Source organism: Gouania willdenowi, chromosome 1 (genome assembly GCF_900634775.1).
Source record: "Gouania willdenowi chromosome 1, fGouWil2.1, whole genome shotgun sequence".
NCBI classification, from domain to species: Eukaryota; Metazoa; Chordata; class Actinopteri; order Blenniiformes; family Gobiesocidae; genus Gouania; species Gouania willdenowi.
In genome coordinates this window covers 13,408,488-13,428,536 of record NC_041044.1, presented here as the reverse complement: position 1 = coordinate 13,428,536, position 20,049 = coordinate 13,408,488, and the positions used below count along the sequence as shown (strand labels likewise).

The window sequence follows — 20,049 nt, the reverse complement described above, 5'->3', positions numbered from 1 at the left end:
ATTGATGCCTCAATGTAGAAATGATCATTTGTCTCCTTTCCTGCAGAAATATGAACCTGAATCGGAGCTCGAGTGTTTATGTAAGCGTTTGATTTCTCATGCAAAAAAGTCATATCCGGTGCTCGCTGTAGCTCATAATTACTTTTAATTATCACAAGGACTTATTCACAACAAAGCATTGCAATTGCAAATAGAAATATGTAATCACAACAAGAACCTTTCAGACAAAAAAAAATACACTGACACTTTGTCCTTTAATTAAAACCAAGATCTCGAGGAATGCCTACACTGTGTAACCATAAAGTATGAAAACGCGATAGCTCGCAAAGGGCAAATCTCTTGGCATCTCGTTTTTTTTCTCGCAGCCCCCTCCTAATTATCAAATGTTATTGATGTTTGGGGTAAAATTAGGTGTAACAAGCCCCATCATCCAAACGAGAATGTGCCACTTCATTAAATCCAATCGTGTAGAAAATGCAAAACAGATGACACTTTTGAGACTCTAATCAAACACATCAACCCTTCCCATCTCATTTCTGATAAGAGGGCATGACCCCTCTTTAACTAAATTGCTCAACTAAAACAGAACTGTGCCAAGCACACACTCAAGGCACTCTCTGGCCCTTTCTGGGAAGCTGACTTCTTTTTAAAATAGGATCATTACTGAAAAATATGAAATATTACCATATATGCTTATGTCACTAAAAAGACAGCAGTAAGAATCCAGGACGCTGTAAGAGAGGATGCTGTAGCATATCACTCTAAAAATGTATTTCAGCAGTTGTTGAAATAACTCTGGGATGCAGTTCTTTGCTAAAGGCAGTCTGTAACCTGCTATTCTCAAACTGCATCAATTAGGTTTCTCAGGATCATGCTGTTGCATCAGACGCCATGACATCTCTGCCTTAAGATTTTCTCCCAAAAAATCTCTAGCAAAAAATAATCTGATGTTTAGTTTAATCATTTCTGTCAACCTAAAATTTCAATGTTAGTTGTTAGGCAAACACATTTTTTTTGTAAAGTTACTAAAAAAAGGAAACTTCATTAAACCAGGGTATGAGAAGCAAAGTGGTGGCCTAATGTTACAGAAGTGGACCAGTAGTAACCAGAGGGTCACTAGTTTGAACCCCATCGTGCATCATTGCTATGGACCCTTGAGCAAGGCCCTTTATCCTAATTCAGGGATGTCAAACTCTTTTTAGTTGAAGGGCCAAATATGGACCAATTCGACAGCAAGTGGGCCATTGTCCCGATACAACTTTTTCATTTCCGATATGATACTGATATTGCATCCCTGCGTATCGGCCGATACTGATATTGATCCAATACGATATCAGCATGAATCATACATACTTTTATTACTTCTTTCTTTTTAAAGACAAAAATAGCAATTACTAACTTTTCTAGTGTGGAATGTAAGAAAAGGCTTGATCAAGTGATGTTATTCAAACAGAGAACAATAGTCAGCAACAGTAGGTATGAGAAAAACTGACCCATTTATTATGATTTATTTTAACCTTCAACATAATATCTACAGTATACTACAATTGAATAAAATAAATAAAACATGAATTGCAAACAAAAAAAAATCATCAGAAATTTGAATCCGATGTTCGTTTTCAGGCTGATATTGGACCTATATCCGCTATCGGATCGGGACACCCCTTATTAATGTGCCCAAGTTTGCACTTCCAGTTATAAATTAGAAATAAAGTATGAAGACATCAACAATATCTAAGCAATAAGTGACAGATCCTTAAATGTCTTTTGATTGATTTATTTTATGACCAATTTTTATCTAATTCGGTGAGATTCTGTGGAAAAATTTGATAAAAATTGCAGGATTTTGGAAAAATATAAAGTTCTTTCAACAACAATTTGCAAATTAATTATTTGGTCATTTATACATTGATTCTTGTTTTCTCTGTCATTTTCACTATGTCCTGCGGGTTGAATTGGATTCTAGTGCCAGATTTGACCCCCGGGCCTTGAGTTGGACACATGAAGGAAATAAAATAAGACGTTAGTATCAGGCTAGAAAGGACAGTATTTTCAGTATTTTGCTTTTGGGTTATACAACACTGAAATCTTTGAGTTGACTTGCCTTTATTTTAAGTTGGACTAATGCAAAACATGAATTTGAGAACAATTAAATCAATTGTGTTAATGTCAATTAAAACTGTGTTAATCTAACTTGATAACTTCATTTTAAAAAAATAAATTAACTCCATTAGATGTTATTGAAACAGTTCAATAAAGTTGGTGCAACAATTTTCATTTTCAGCATAGTCACAGCTTTCTCAAGACCCAATGTGGGGTAAGCCCCAGAACAGATGGCTGCAGGTTCATTCCTAATCTAACACTCAATAATAGAAAACCACAGGTGCACAAACACTTCACAAGTAAATTAGTCCTCAATCGTCCTTTAATCAACATGGGAAAACAGGTGTAGCTAAGAGAAAGCCCACATACACTCAGGCTGTGTTCGAAATTGCATACTAATGTACTACTAAGTCTGACGTCAAAATTAGTCTGTAGTGCGTTCACACTAGATAGTATAGAATCATTGAGTACATTAGAAATATCCAGATGTGGGAGTTGTGGGTCACCGGTTCAAATCTCACCTGGGCCATCACTGTGGGATGTTGAGCAAGTCTCTTAACCCCCAACTACGGTGGCTGGGAAGTGTCAGGTGAATGCATTTACAGAAACAAACACAAACGGGTCACAACACAAATGCAAAAAGGCCACAAGACAAATGCAAAAACGCCACAACACAAATGCAAAAAGGTCACAACACAAATGCAAAAACGCCACAACACAAATGCAAAAAGGTCACAACACAAATGCAAAAACGCCACAACACAAATGCAAAAAGGTCACAACACAAATGCAAAAACGCCACAACACAAATGCAAAAAGGTCACAACACAAATGCAAAAAGGCCACAACACAAATACAAAAAGGCCACAACACAAATACAAAAAGGCCACAACACAAATACAAAAAGGCCACAACACAAATGCAAAAAGGCCACAACACAAATACAAAAAGGCCACAACACAAATGCAAAAAGGTCACAACGGAAGTGTTTCCGCAACGGAAGTGTTTCAGACAGACCGGTATTACAGACGGACACGTTTGTGGCGGATGTTTATAACCCTCCATAACAGAGAAGAAGAAGAAGAAGAAGAAGAAGAAGAAGAAGAAGAAGAAGAAGAAGAAGAAGAAGAAATCGAAACACGTGTGAAAGTAAGTGAAAGTTGAATAGGATACTTTTAACAGCAACAGTAGACCATTTGTAGGTGTACTTTGAATAATAGTGTAAATTTCTCAATCACGTTCAAGAGACGACTTGTGTTGCGGTTAAAAGAGTCACCATGTTAACTGATAACTTTTAGCCGAATGTGCCGTGGTAACTGCTGCGTTTGATGGAAATTATCGTGTCATGTTGTCCACCTCACACTGATGGCAGAGGTGTAATTTATGTGTCGGTGACGTTTCGTTAAAGAGTTATTGATGCTGGAAGTCTGAATCTGTAAATGTCTGCCAAATTTACCGAACAGTGTTACGGTCCGAATAGTATCCAGATAAACTGGTGACTGGGCGGACTTTTGCTCCCGGTCCGACACTTAAAAAGAAGCAACTCATAAGTCACGTTACTGGTGAATTGAAACGTTATTAATACATAAATAAATGAAAACATAAAAATGGATGTAACGTAAAACATGCACATATGTGGAACCAGAGGTGGTGTAATGAATCTACTGGTGCTCCTCATTTCTTATGACCAACTTCCGTGTGTGTGTTGACGGCTGCTGTTAGCGGTGTTTATAACGTGCAAAATAAACATTTTACTGCCAAGGCAAGGCAAGGCAAATTTATTTGTATAGCGCATTTCATATTCAAGGCAACTCAATGTGCTTTACATGATAAAACATTCAATTGTTTAAAATCAATAAGAACATTTAAAATCATCAACAAACACATTACATCAACAACATGACCAAAAGTCTCTCTCTCAATCATATGCAGTGTAGAAAAAAAGTGCCTTTAACTTTGATTTAAAAATGTTCACATTGGATACTGACTTCAGCTCTGCTGCAGTTTGTTTGTTATTTTCATTTGTTTTTAAAACGGAATAATCAAAGAACGAAGGGTACACGGATTATTCATGTGTGTGTTTAATGATTTTCTGTCACACAGATTCAGAATCATGAGTAACCATAGCAACCACAGACGCATTCGGCTTAAAGTTGCCAGTTAACATGGTCATTGCAACACCATCAGACATATCAATGCAACATTGAATTAATTAAGTCTGCCAGAGGAACACAAGTTTTCAGATTCATTAATAATTTCCTTGGTTGCACACAATTGCCTAGATTATAGTTATAAAAGTATAAAAAGACTAATTTTCTTCCCCTGCAAAAATACCACATGGTTTGTATGAAATAGATGATGGCTAACAACTTTGCTTCTCTTTATCTTTTAACAGGTTATGTTTTGTCCATTTTGTGGAGCAAACCTTCAACCCATCCTGTCACAATGTGATTCATGTGGCAGAGATGTTCAGTTTTTAAGGTGTCTTCAAGATGAAGGTACATTTAGTTCTGACAGTCATTCCCTTCAAGGTCATGTATTGCTGTATTGATGAGTATTATTTATTATTGTATATTGTAATGCTTGAAGGACATTGAAAATCCACATATGAAACACACTTCAAATTGTGTGTTTCAGGTCCTGCAGCTAGGGTGGAGGATGAACTCATCAATAAGTATTTCAAAGAGGGCCACAGATATGAAATAATCATGGACTTACTGGCAACTAAGCACAACATTTCATTGAGCCTTAGCACCTTAAAACGCAGACTACAGGATTCAGGCCTGACCAGGAGGGACAATTATTCTTCAACTGTTGCTGTGCAGGTGGCTATTTCTGAGGAACTGAAGGGATCGGGCCAGCTGCTTGGTTACCGAGCAATGTGGCAGACTCTTAAACAAAAGTACTCCCTTATAGTCAGAAGAGATGATGTGATGCGCTTAATGGGAGAAATGAATCCATCAGGAGTAGAAAACCGCTCGAGATGCAGATTTGTTCGAAGAGGATACTACTCAATGGGTCCCAATGAAGTCTGGCATGTTGACGGATATGATAAATTAAAGCCTTTTGGAATAGCAATAAGTGGATGTATTGACGGCTTCTCCAGAAAAATCATGTGGCTCAAATGTGGAAAGTCCAACAATGACCCTGAGATCATTGCTGCAAACTATATGCAGTGTGTTGCAGAATTTCAAGTTGTTCCAAAGCGCCTTCGTACAGACTGCGGCACAGAAAATGGACTGATGGCAGCACTTCACTGTACTTTGAGATCTGAGCATGCAGATGAATTTGCAGGAGCTAAAAGCCACATGTATGGCACTTCAACATCCAACCAACGCATTGAAAGCTGGTGGTCCTACTTCCGTAAACAAAGGTTTTTGTCACTTTTAGTTTTCTGACAATGTTTTTTTCACATCCCTAATAATAATAATATCTTGGTGCAACATTACAGTAAAATGTGATTTCTGCCAAGGAGTCAATTTTGGATTGATTTGTTTGTGGACTTGAAGGCGAGACATCTTTTTAATGGCAGTTATGAACATACAAGTTTGGTGCGGTACTGCTTCTTGGGTGTCCTGCAGCAAGAACTGGATGAGTACAAGCAGCTGTGGAACGCACACACTATTCGTCCTGTTCGCCAATCCCAGTGCCCATCTGGTAAACCAGAGGCTATGTACCATGTGCCTCACAGGTGAGTACTGGATCTCTATGTTACAATATAAATCTGATTATTTGGCTTTATTTCACTTGAATATTACTATATACTATTACTATATTAGCATTCATACTATTTAAAGCCTTGTTTGGTAATTTGCAAAAACTAGCATGATTTTGAAAGTGGTATTCTCTTTGTGCTTCACCTTCACCCACCCCCTCCCATCTTTGCTTCCTAGAAAGTCGTGCCCCTCACCTACATGCACTAGGCCATTGGTCCAGAATCAGATTTCAGCTCATGCTTTGAGTGTGGGCTCGTGCATGCATGACATGAATACATGGATGTATGATTGATTCATGAAACTTGCATTGAATACAGACATTGGTTGAAGTTTTTAAGTGCTGACAACTGCTACAGATGACACATTTTCTTCACCTAATTTTCAGAGCACGTATTATTCATTTCTGTCAGGACCTAAAGACAATTTCAACGGAAATCTCAAAAAAAGTGGATCTGGAGGAAATTACCAACCCTGCCTTTAATATATAGTACAGCAAGAGTGCAGTGCAATTATATGCCATTTGCAGTATTTGTTAAATGTTTTCAGTACAGCACCTCCTACAAACATACTAAACCATCAATAATCTGTGAATGTTTCATGTAATTAAAGGGAAGCGTTAACAATGAAACTGTGTTGGCCACCACTATTTGAAGAATCAATATTCTCCCTTTGCCTGTCATTTTGAACCCTTTTGCTATGACAGAAAATAAACACTCGCTTCAATCAGTAGCACTTAGCATATTTTTATTTACTTAATTTCATTTTAAATCATGTTGACTTTTAACAATGTCTCTGCTTATTTATAGTGTAAGACACTCCCAAAATGGTTGGGATGGTAATAAAATAAAGATGAAATTGCAAGAAAACTACACTTTTTGGATGTGGCGCTCAGTGAATTAAGAGATTTGTCATTTTTTTAAATTGTAATTCAACTGTACTGTACTTGTTCCTAGATTTAATGGAAGGAATTGTGGATTCCCATTATCTACACAAGCCATGAGTCAGTTCAACGGCCTCATAACATCACCTGCAAGTGGCAATGATGATCAGCACACTCGCTTTGAAGACTTACAGAGAATAAGTGGTTTGACACCTCCTCTAGAATGGGAATCTGCTGTAGGGAACTACATCCACCTGAAGAACATGGCTGACCTGTAGTATAATCCAAAGTGTGGCGCGGAACCAGTCGAGTGTCCCAGACGATTTAACAAAACATATGTAATGAGGACTTCCAGGTAAATATAAGGCTGAAAATGCATCTCCACCAGTGATGACAAAGTTTTTTAAGTTTGCTTACAGCTGTTAGATGTAGGAATTTGTTTGCAAAACAGTGTGATTCACAGTGTGTGTCGATATTTTAATTTGTATGGTAGGGGGGTGGGAAAAAAAATATTATTCGAAGGTGGGGCCTGCAGAAAAAGATTGGGATCCAATGGTATAGCTTATTTGTAAAAAAAAAAAAAAAAAGACTTTTATGCTCTAAGACCTTTTAAAAGAATTTAAATGCAAAGCACTAAAACAAAGTAGCACCATTTAATTTAAGCAGTCTTCAGCAGGTTTTACACCATGAGTTAAGTTATGATGTGATGTAATAAATGAGTGTTAAATTCTAATTTCTTTTGCCGTATTATTTATTGTCCTTATACCATTACTTGGTAATGCATTGATTTAAATGCTATGAGAAACTTTAAAGATGTGCATAAAATACATGAGTAACAAGAATTTGACCCACTTCTTTTCATGCTAATTCTTAATTTTTAAGGGGTTACTGTGGCTCAACTGGAAGAGCCTGTTGGCCTTCAATCCACAGATTGGCGGTTTGTTCCCCCATCTTGCCCAGTCCATGTGTTGAAGTGTCTTTGAGCCAGACACTGAACCCGAAATAGCTCCCAGTGGTGTGTGTGAGCACCTTGCGTGGCAGCCCCTGCCACTGGTGTATGAATGGGTGAATGTAAAGCACTTTGGAACTGCGTCAATGCACTTGATTAAAGTGCTATATAAGAGGCCATTTAATTATTATGTAAACATTTTATGGGCAATTTTAAAAAGGGAAATAATTCATGAATGCTATTACATTCCAATTGTTTTATTATTCAACTGACAACATTTTCCAAAAATAGAACTAACATTGTCCACTGTTGTTAACGCAGTACAACTGTAAACCAAAAGCATCTTATTTCAACAATAACACTTAACACTGGTTATCCAATGTCCCGACTTTACTGTATTGTTCACAGGGAGTTTAGGGGTGGTTAACTGCACCCAAAGCCTGGGGAATTCTTAATCCCAAAGTTCATGTTTCCTTTGAAGCTCATGTAGCAATGTAAGAGAGGCAGCTTTAAAGTGTTGGCACATGTATTTGCCATAGGCAATTTTGAGCTGGAAAGGAACTGAAGGCGTGGACGAGGTTCGATGCCGGCACGCAAGGCACACCTGTGGCAAACATAAAGACCTCCTGCAAGGAAACTTCACTCGGTTTTTCTAAAATTGAAAAACAATGAAATAAATTGACAAAGTTTGCAGCACAGGGACTTTTCAGTGCAGTTGGTGTGGTAAAATGTGACAATCAAAAGAGAACTTGACTAACCTTCACAATCAAGTAGGTAGTCCCCCCAGAAACTTATTGTTTTATTCTCCTGGACCCTCTTGTTGCTTCCATTTGGACTAAGCTCTGGTCGAAAAAGATCTTCGATTTCTGTAGCGGATAACTTCCTTTCAGAGTGGCAGAGGACAGGGCTTAGGATGACAGGATGCTGCTGCAGCGCTGTTAAAAACTGCAGGCTGGCAAGTCCATCCTTGAATCTATAATATTACAGATTACTTGAAAAGTTTAACATGGACAACAAGCAGCTATAAAGCAAAGGAATAATACAGTGACACTGTTCACATGAATAACTATTTTTTTACCAGTACATTTGTGTAATTTAACAAAATGACACCTTTGGATTGCACTGTGGTTCCTGTCAAGTATGTACCATCTGAGGCACTCCTTCACAATCAAGGTCTTCTCCTCCACTGACTTCACATGTTGGAAGCACCCTGCGGTCTGTAACATGCTGCTGTTTTTAACAATCAGGTCTTGCAGGTTCTCTAATGAGGCTGCATTCTGGATCTGAAAAATAAAACAACCTTCAAATTATAGCACAAAATCCATTCAAACACAAAAAGTAATAATTAGAAATATTAATATCAGAAAACTACCCTGAAGTTTTAAATGGACAAAATTTTTCATGTAACTAGCCAATTAACTTTACAAAGATTTCAAACCCTTCCGTCAATGACCCTCCTACCTCTCGTAACACTTTCCCTATTTCTTCATCTGTAATGTCATCCACAGACGAGTTGAAACTGGGTTTGCCTGATATGTGGCTGACCAGATCCTTTGAGAGGAAATTTGGGCCAGGTCCACCGTGCACTATGGACACGGCAATCATCTTCCCTGCCAAACTATATTCATCTTCTCTCATTGCTGCTCATGGAGATGCAAAATTAATTATTCAATAAGTGTATATATTGATCAAGCATTACATGGTTGAATAGTATAGTTCTGTTTAAACATTCTACACAAAACTGTACCTGTTGAATTATACACAAGGTAGCGGCTTTTTGCAGGTCCATCAAATATGGGTCGATGGTGAAGTGTATTCATCAGAAGTGAAAGGAATTCTCTTTTAGGGCCACCAGTATCGATACCTTCCTCAAACTGGCCTGCATCATCTGAAAACTTAACTAAAATGTCCTTCATTTCAGAGAAAGTTCCCCTTTTGAATCCTCTCACAGCTCCATCCCAGATGTCAGAGCGGCAGATGTTAAATCTGCTGACGACATGACGGTCAATCTGGAGTGCCAAGTTTTGAATTATTTGTGCTACAGATGGCTGTTCCTGTTCCATCCTACCAACAGACAGACAATAACAAAGGTTACTTTAGCTTAAAGCCACAACAGGAGAAAGGCCACTTTTTGAGAATCTATGCCCTCAAAGTTTCTGGCTGCTATTCACATTTACATCACTGTTATAAACACAAGCCTGTGTACATTTTTTACAAGTTGATGGGTCTGACACTGGCAAAGACAAATTCAGAAACCTAAGAGCAATGTCAACTGACCAATGAGAGTAATATGCACACCTCTCGCAGCTGCTCTGACCCATTCCGCAAAGTTATAAAGTGTAGTAACAGGCGTTCAGAGCGCCAATGGAAATAATAGGGTTGCTATGTTTTCCTATTGAAAGTAGGGCTGCTCAATTAATCGAAATTTGATTTCAATTTTGATTATCATACTAAACAATTACAAAAATAACAATTGAGAAAAAACTATTAAAAGAAATTGTTTTGTTTGGTACAAAGGTGAACATACTTGTTTATAGTGTTTGAAGGATTTTATTATGTTTAAATATGTTTTATGTTTTTTTGTACAAAAAATAACTAACTTTTTGGTTGACAAATAATCATTTAAATAATCGTGATTTCAATTATGACTAAAGTAATTGTGATTATTATTATTTATTTTTTTTTAGAGTTGAGCAGCATTAATTGACAGTGGGTGTACAATCAAAATTATTTAAAAGAAGTAATATGTAAAACCAGAGCCGTTTAGAGAGAGTTGGGGCATTGATGCAACATGATTTCAGAAATAATTAACTGTAAAATGAAACAAAACAGATGCAGTAAGTTTAACTATCCATTTCTTACTGTGCATCAAGTGAAGTTTCATGACTGCTTGCATCACTGTCTGAGTCCTCCTCTTCGTTGTCTACAATAATGGGTGCATACAGGGTTGTGTATTTGCTGAGAAAGTAACACAAACACATTTACATTTTTGATGTTTCCAAATCAATAATAATACTTAAAACTTGAGGAGGCAATCATATTACCCATAGCATGTAGTTTCCACTGCAACTCCTGATGTTCCCAGGTCATCTTCTGAATCAGTAAGCAAGAACTGTGGAGCAAACCAAAATAGGTATTGGACTATTTAGTGGAAGCACGTTATAATGTAAAGAAAGGGGTATGAGATGTCCTATTTAGAAAGAAAAAATATTCTAATGTGGACATCATCACAGTCAGTGGCATGCATCACTTTATGTACTGTAGAACAAATAAATTGCACAACAATATTCTCAGACAAAGCTACATGTGAACAACACATTAAAATTAAGGAGCCACATATTACCGGAGCAGCTGAATCAAGCTGTGAAGATTGTCGAACATTGTCACTTGTACTGGTACTGTTGGAGATAGGTTCAAATAGCTGGAAGTAGAAGAAATGTTTAACTTTTGCACTGGAGATTTGATTGAAAGAAACTTTACTACAAGCAATTCAGGTATCCAAGGGTCTACCATCTATGACTTGCACTTATATCATGCAAGTAGGGACAGTATGACAATTTTTCACTCACTACTGTATCAGCCGAACAGAATTCTGCAGCACTTCTACTTGTAATAAATACCTCTGAATCAGATGAGTCTGAGTTGGATTGTTAAGCTGTGAAATATAGGATTAGACAGACTCGGTCAGAGCAGTGATTCATTAACTTGGGATACTACCTGGTTTAAGAGAGCAATACGTGTTGGTTATTAACTACTTTAACACTTACAGTTGGAAGAGTAATCTTCAGTTGTACAAATATACAATGTGATGCGTTGGTATGCTTTCCCCACTGCCTCCTTGTAGTGTTTCAGAGAGAAGGGTGTTTCTGTCCCTGGTATACAAGAAATCTTCGTGCCATCGGGGTAGAGCAGAAGGTACGGACCATCCTGCAAATTTTTGTTAAAGTCCTTCATTTTCTGTTCGGCGGCTTTAAGCAATTGGTCAGCATTGAACCCTGGCCTCACTATCAGGGGTAGTAACATTCCTCTAACAGGTTTCAGTCCTCCATCTTTCATGCGCATAAGGCCCACTGAAATCTGCAAGGAAACAAAGAAGTAGGTCACTGTAAATGGTTTAAAATCAACACTAAAAATACATATCAGAATGAACTCACAAATTATTAGCCCACACAAAAGAATTTACCTTTACTGGATTGTCTTTCAAAGGTTCTTTTTTCTTTTGGAAACACAATCTCCGTTCCTTCTCTTTTAGACTCCTGAAATTCAGGAACGAAGCCAGTGCATTTTCTCCTGGGTTTTCTGCATTAACATATTTCAATAAAATATTATTAAAAGAGTGCATCAATCAATAATAATAATACAATATAGAATGTAGATGGGCAAAACCTAATTTTACAGAAAGTAACAGAAGAAACGTTACCTTTGCTTGTACCAGGCTGATCAACATTAAGCAAGAATTTAATGTTTTTGCCACAGGAACTGCAGAATGGGGTTTCATGCTGCAGGCTGAATCCACAAAAGGGACAATACATTGTAATCTGTGTGATAGAAATAAACACACATACACAAATGAACAACTGGTTGTCGCCACAATGCTGGTTGTATTGAAAAGCACAACAAGGTTCTAGTGTTTGAGACATATCTAATGAATCCGTGTACCCTTCGTTCTTTGATTATTCCGTTTTAAAAACAAATAAAAATAACAAACAAACTGCAGCAGAGCTGAAGTCAGTATCCAATGTGAACATTTTTAAATCAAAGTTAAAGGCACTTTTTTTCTACACTGCATATGATTGAGAGAGAGACTTTTGGTCATGTTGTTGATGTAATGTTTGTTGATGATTTTAAATGTTCTTATTGATTTTAAACAATTGAATGTTTTATCATGTAAAGCACATTGAGTTGCCTTGAATATGAAATGCGCTATACAAATAAATTTGCCTTGCCTTGCCTTGGCAGTAAAATGTTTATTTTGCACGTTACAAACACAGATGAAATTGTTAACAGTTTGATTTCTGCTGGAAGAACTAAAAGTTAAAACTATTTCACACAAAACAAACTGTCATGGTGTTAGTCAGACTAAGGCTGTTGCTGGGATGCAGTTCCCTGGTTATTAATCAGTAGCGGAGGGTCCCATCACCTTGCCAAGTGATTATAAAACCAGTCCCAGAATAAAAGCAGACACCACACAACATAATTAAGAGATATAGAGAAAGTACAAAAGACTAAAATACAATGGAAGTAAATAATTAATAAGGTGGTCAGAAATAAACACAAGCATATTTTCATTGTATCATTATATTTCCAGTTTTCTGTTTTTGTTTCTTTAGAAGATTTTCAGCAGAAAACTGCATTTTAAACTGTCTGCAATATGTGTAATGCAAAGATTCCTCTTCAAGTTTCTTTACCCCTCACCAGGAAAGATGTTATTAAAATGTGGGCATTTAGAAGGAATGAGAAAAAGCCTCTGAACCAGTGTTATTTGGTTTACTTTACTACTTTACATTTTTTTAAGTGACAATACCTAGATTATAACTAATTTAAAAAAACATGTGAAAAAAACAATGTTAAAATATAATTATATTTTTGTCAACAATAAAAAACTAAACTATAATGTTTCGTTTCATTATTGGAAGATACCTAACCGAAACTCCTTTTGTTGAGTGAAAGGTGGGACAAGTCGGTAAGTGATCCAACGGGAAGTAAGGTGATAGCGTTTTTGGACGTAAGACGTCTCATATGGTGTTACGCATTGATCACATCAAATCTGTCTGTGTGTATTTACAAACATGAATACCATCCTATATTAGGTTGATCAAGGCTAATTGTATCCATCTGTACGAGATATAGTCAATCGGTTCAAGTAGGAGAGAGCATATTTCTCCAGTATTGGCTTCCCTTCATTGGCTTCCTGTAAAATTTAGAATAGAGTTTAAAATCCTCCTGTTAGCATACAAAACTCTTAATAAGTCCAGTATATCTTAAAGACTTGTTTTCTTTCATAATATTTGTTTTGATGTCTTACTATGCGATATATGCCTCCCCGGCCCACCCAACCGCCAGGTCACGGTTCCTTCGGCTGGCCCGGCAAGCCTTCGCCCTCCCCTGGCAACTCCCACTGTGCAGGGACCTGCTGTCACAGGCAAAGGGCTCGGTCTTCCACCCTCACCCAGAGCGCTTGGTGCTTTACGCTTGACCCGAGTGGCGCAATCTGTCAGCTGTGGGACTCTCACAGCGTATGATGGGTGTTTGAGGGCTGGTGTCACCAGACTGGACACGCCCCCTTTCAGTGTTCAGTGGGAGTGATTTTGTCATTTCTGCAGGAGCTGATTGACAAACAGAAGGCCTTCTCCACGGTGAAAGTGTATCTGGCAGCTATTGCTGCCTGTCATGTGGGCTTTGGAGATAAAACTGTGAGTCGGCACCCGTGATCGTTCGTTTTATGAAAGGAGCTCGCAGACTCCTCCCTGGTTCCAGGCCGCTGGTGCCACCATGGGATTTGGCTGTGGTTCTGGACTCAAACATCCCCCTTTTGAACCGATGGGACGAGCAAACCTGAAGTTTGTGTCCCTGAAGGCAGTGTTGTTACTGGCTTTGGCATCAGCTAAGCATGTCAGTGACATCCACACATTGTCAGTGTACTCATCATGCGCTCAGTTCTCAGTTACTTAACCCCAGTTCTGAGTACTATGAGTGAAATGTCTCACCAGACAACCCTTCTTGCTGGGCAAGTGATAAGAGGTTTGCTTATTTTAATGGCGTAGTATCATTAGTATTGTAGTATTCCTCAGTGGGCGGAATGACGCCCACTGAGGAATGACGCAGAGGCGTATATCCCATAGTGAAACATCTCACTCATATTACTCAGAGAACCGGGGTTACAGTATGTAAATAACCTATAGTTAGTGCACTATCATCCGGGCAGAACACTTCGCTCTCAGTTTGCTGGTCTACTGAGAGTTCCAAGCGTGTCTCGAAGTAGAATTGGAGGCAAAGCGTTCAGCTACCAGGCTCCTCGCCTTTGGAACCAGCGCCCAGTCTCAGTACGGGAGGCTGCTACTCTCACCCCCTTTAAGGCTAAACTTAAAACCTACTTATTCGGAGAAGCGTATATCATATAAAAGTGTAAACCTAACCACTAGAGACATAGCCCTAAACCCTAAAATAGGAACTAAAAATGTAAATTCTATAGCTGAACACCAACATTCAAACACTAGTCTGTGATACTCTGTTGGTCTATATTTCTATCCTGTTATGTTCTCCTATTTCTGTCCACTAACTAATAAGTCGAGGCAGATGGCTGCCACCTCTGAGTCTGGTTCTGCTGGAGGTTAAAAATGGAGTCGTTCCTCTCCACCCTCGCTGATGCTTACTCGTGTAGAATTGTTGGGTGTTTTCATCATAGCTCTATATGTTGTAATGAGTGCTGTGAGTTGACTTATTTTTATAATTGGCACTACATAAATAAAGTTGAATTAACAAATTTAGTCAACAAAAATATTAATGTCATTTAGGTAACCAAAACTACACTATAACTGAAATAGTCCTGATGACAGAATGAAATGAAAATTATACAAAAACAACTCCCAAAATACACCAAACTCCCAAAGAAAACACTAAAAAGATTCAAAAGATTTATACTTGATTAAAAAAATATGTATAGTTTATATTTCAATATACTTTGAAGCAGAGATGTCTCAGTGCCTCTAGATTCTTACTCCCACAGTCCAAAAATGTGTTACATTATTTGGAGTTTCTAAATTGCCTATAGGGGTGAATAAGCATTTAAAAAGTTGTCTTTCTCTATGTGTTGGGCATACGACAGACTACTGTCCATCCAGGGTGTAACCCAACTTGCACTCGATGTGAGCAACGTGGTAGAGGAATGAGTGGCTACAGAAATGAATGAATAAATTAATGAACAAATGAATGAATGAACTGTACTTGATAACAGATCAAACAACATCAGTTAAATATTTAATAAAGCCAGTACTGTATTGTACAACTTGTTGCTGAATGACTTGCGATGCAGCGACAAAAAAGCCTGCAGGGGAATCCTGTGTCAAACACTTCAATCCCACCTGAGAGAGGCACATAATGTATTGGGGCTTTAGTGTGTCACATCAATTTATATCCTGTCATTAACTAAGGCAACATTTCCTCATGGAGCAGATGCTGCACAGTAGCTGGGTTGTTTGAAGTCAGGCCTGTTGGCTCTCTTACTGATTGCAGGTCACACAAGTCATAAATTTAAAAGCAACTTTGGAATATTACTTCACACAACATAAACTACTGGTGACGTGATAAAGCTATAGTTAATGAATGCAAACAGGAGTGACATTAATGTGCTTTAGAATTTAGTTTTCAGTTATTGTCAGGCCCTCTTAGGCTGCAGGCTCTCTGTCACTGTGTGTGTGTGCTTAATTACAGGAGTGACTTCAGCTGTGCAGGAGCTGAGCTGCAGCTACAACCAATCACCACTCTCCACAGCTATAAGAACCGGTCGTCAGCTCCACCTCCTTGCCAGATCGTAGACTCAGTTTCATCTAGCTCAGTCAGATCCTGCATTCCCTCCACTCCTGAACCAGCCTGGGCTCAGCCACACGGACTACTCAGTGAACTACCTGCCTTGCCTGCCTCTTTGTCAGCTCACTGACCTGTCCTGGATCCCCTGTTCTCTCCACGCACCAGCCTGCCTCTATCAGCTCTCATCCGGACTCTTCACCTGCAAACAACTGACTAATAAGTACTGGAAATAAACACTGTCATTGCATTCGTCACCAGTCTCAGTCTCCGTCTCTGCAATTGGGTTCACTACTGGATACAAGCCTAACAGTTATTTAAAACCTATCTGGGAAAATAATGAGAATAAATGTCACTTTTTTTAATAACAACTTTTGATCTTAACTCTTGATGACTTTTGCCAGATAGTGTTATCAATCTGTCAAGATTAAATAGACTAAAATGTATCTGTGTTTGGTTACATCTCAGCTGCAGCTCCAGCAAAACAACAGGCCTCTTTTTTCAGAATCTGAATCAGATTTGCATATACTTTATTTATCCTAGGGGGATAAATACATTTTTTTTACAGATGCTCCAGAATATTGATTGAAAAGAACAAACACTAAAACATATAGAAAAGAAAATAGACATAATTAAATTAAAAAAAAACTGTAAATAAACAGTATTAAATACAACCTCCAGGACAAAAGAATATAAAATAATACAAATGTGTAAATATTAGGGCTGTCGCATTATCGCGTTAATTGCAAATACTTAATTACAGGAAAAAATAAAGCACTAAAAAAATTAATGCCCTTAATCACTTCCAAACAGCGCGGAACCTTTCTCATTGCACACGTTTCCGGTATGCCCATAAGCACCGGCTACAAAGATAGAACCTGAGGAGAAGCCTTTGTGCACGTTACTGCAAATTGTGCAAGAAAGAGTTTGTAAATCAGCAGAGTTCTGCTATCCTCCAGCCTTCCAGCGGAGCTCTCCCACCTCAATGCTAACTATGTAGCAGCTAGCACGGATAGCGGTCCTACACTAGGTCAAGTGGCCAGTCCACACTGGACAAGATGACAGGGTTCAGACTAGCCAAAATGAATAATTCAATAAGTGAAGAATGAATAAAGTCAGTGGATAAATGATTGTTGTGGACAGTCAACCACTATCAGTGGTAGAGGATGTGGGCGGGGCTACTAAATAATGGACTTGGACTTTTTTTTTTATTATATATTATCTGAAGGAAAGAAAAAGCAACACGTTTGGTGTCAAATAATTGTATAAATCATAAAACTGTTACTGTTTATGATGTGCTAACTTATAGCACTACATATGGACCTGATATTTTATTTCATTTCTATTTTCTAATATTTGTAGACTGACTAAAGTACACATCAATATTTCCCCCTGATGGTCTAAACTAAAGGTGGCAGCAGCCCTTGGGTCTGGTCGCACATACAGAGGAATGTAAATTACTTTATAAAGCCACTTCATTATACATCATAGTTTCGACCTGCCATAATAATGTAATTTTAATGAAAATATCTTAAATTGAGGGCATTCTTTTTTTGAGATTAAAAAAGAGATTAATTAGATTAAATAATCACAGAGCATAATTAATAAATTGCACAATATTTTTAATCTATTGACAGCACCAAAAAATATTCAAATAAATACAGAAAAATAGAAGTATAGTATAGTGAGCCATCTACCAACTACACTGTAAAATTAAGAAGCTGTTGTGCTCAAGTTGTTGTACAGTTTTTATCAAGGCTCCATTAAAGTCAAGGCAGCCATTCTGAGTTGCAGGTAAAGCTTGGTTGATAAGTAATCTGAAACAACTTCCCTCTTTCTCTCAGTTTTTCTCCAGCATCATTTGCTTTTGTTGTCTTAAATGAAAGCTCCTGCCAGTTCAGCGGCTGTGGCTAAGGCAGCCCGCTGAGCTTGGAAGCATCAGTGTACGTGAGGCGAGCCCGGATCAATGGAGACCAGATTAGCTGACTGGTGAGTAGGTTTTTCCTGCCCAACCAAAACAATTTGCCCACTGTGCAGGTTTTTACCACCTAAGAACATTTTCTGAAAAGTACACTTTCAACAAATTATTTAAAGGTGCTGAGAAAGGCAGTAAAAAATAGTATGTTGCATGTTTTACAAATAAAAAACTATCCTGACTCTTTCATAAAGAGCATTTTCTCTTTAACAACAGCAATAACAACAAAAATATCATTTGATTAGACAAGTAGATCAGAGAGGCTTAAACTGTGAACTGTTCGTTCTTTGGTTATTCCGTTTTAAAACCAAATCAAAATAACAAATAAATGGTGTGGATTATTTTTTTTTGTTTTTCTGACTTAAAACCAAAATAGAACTACAGAAAAATCCAAAACCAGACAAGCAGCATTTTTCTGTTTTAAAATAAAATCTTGTTCTGCTTGTGTGATATTTGTATATTAAGGGAAACTAGGACGAGAGCTTCATGTTTTAAGCTCACCACACAGAGGGGACCCACAGACGGTGGCGGACTTTTACCACTGGACAAAAAAAGGAGCAACGCAAAGGTCACATTACTGATGAACTGGTGAATTGAAACGTTATTAATACATAAATAAATCAAAACTAAAAAAATGATGTTAGGTAAAACATGCACATGATATGCTCCAGAGAGTTGTAAAGGCAGCACAGAAGATCATTGGTTGCCCTCTTCCCTCCCTGATGAACGTTTACACCTCTCGCTGCCTCAACGGAGATAAAAACATCACCAAAGACTTCTCCCACCCTGGCTTTGACCTGTTTGACCTGTTGCCCTCTGGGATGCACTACAGGTGCATTAAGGGCAAAACAAACAGACTCAAAAACAGCTTCTTAACCACTCTGAACTCTCACATGGACTGATCTCATAGTCATACCCCCGGACTCTCCTCAGCCATTATTAAACACTGTTGTGAAATACCATTCAACTGAATATATAGATAATGTGCTATACACATGTACACCAAACACCGTATATAGCACTGTAGTTATGTATGATGCAAAATGTACATACTCCCATGACTGTTCACTTTACATCCTTTTTTGTACTATTTATGTCCTATGTTTATATTGTATATACAGTATTGTTTATTTCTTACACTGTTTTTGCATTGGAGTTGTGTAAAGCGACAATAAAGGCAATCTATCTATCTAAAGGAACCAGAGGTGGTGTAATGAATCTACTGGTGCTTCTTGTCTCTTGTGATCAACTTCGGTCTGTGTTGACGACTGCCGTTAGTGGCTAACGGTATTATAACATGCAAAATAAATATTTTTACTGCCCTCAAAAAAGCTGTATAATTGTTTTTGCAAAAGTGTCAAATCGTAGAAGTTCTAACATATATTGTTCATCACACCAGCCTCACAGTCTATAGTCAGTCACCAGTTTATTTTGGATACTATTTGGACCGTAAAACTGTTTGGCAAATTTTGCATGATATTCTCAGATTCAAACTTTCACCATCAATAACTTTTTAACAAAACATCATCGACACAAATTACGCCTCTTTGTCATCGGTGTGAAGTGGACAACATGCTCCAAGATAATTTTTGTCACACGCAGCAGAGTAAAAGTCCACCCTCGTCTGTGGTGAGCTTAAAACATGAAGCTCTTGTCCGTAGTTTTCCCGTAAATATCCAACAATCACACAAACACAAGATTTCATTTTAAAACAGAAAAACACTGATTCTGTTTTTTTTTATTTTTCTGTATTAGTCAGTGAAACAAAATAACCATACTGTTCATTTCTTATTATGATTTGGTTTTAAAACGGAATAAACAAAGAACAAAGGGTAGATGGATTCTTATCCCACCCATATGTCGTTTCAATCACAACTATCTGTCTGACACCTCCGGTGTGCAA

At 37.8% G+C, this 20,049-nt stretch overlaps 1 protein-coding gene across 1 annotated transcript in view; it reads right to left on the bottom strand.

Moving 5' to 3' along the window:
• Nucleotides 1-20,049, bottom strand: part of LOC114466198 (VPS10 domain-containing receptor SorCS1-like) — a 39,302-nt gene that overhangs the window by 1,610 nt on the left and 17,643 nt on the right. The window lies entirely within an intron of this gene.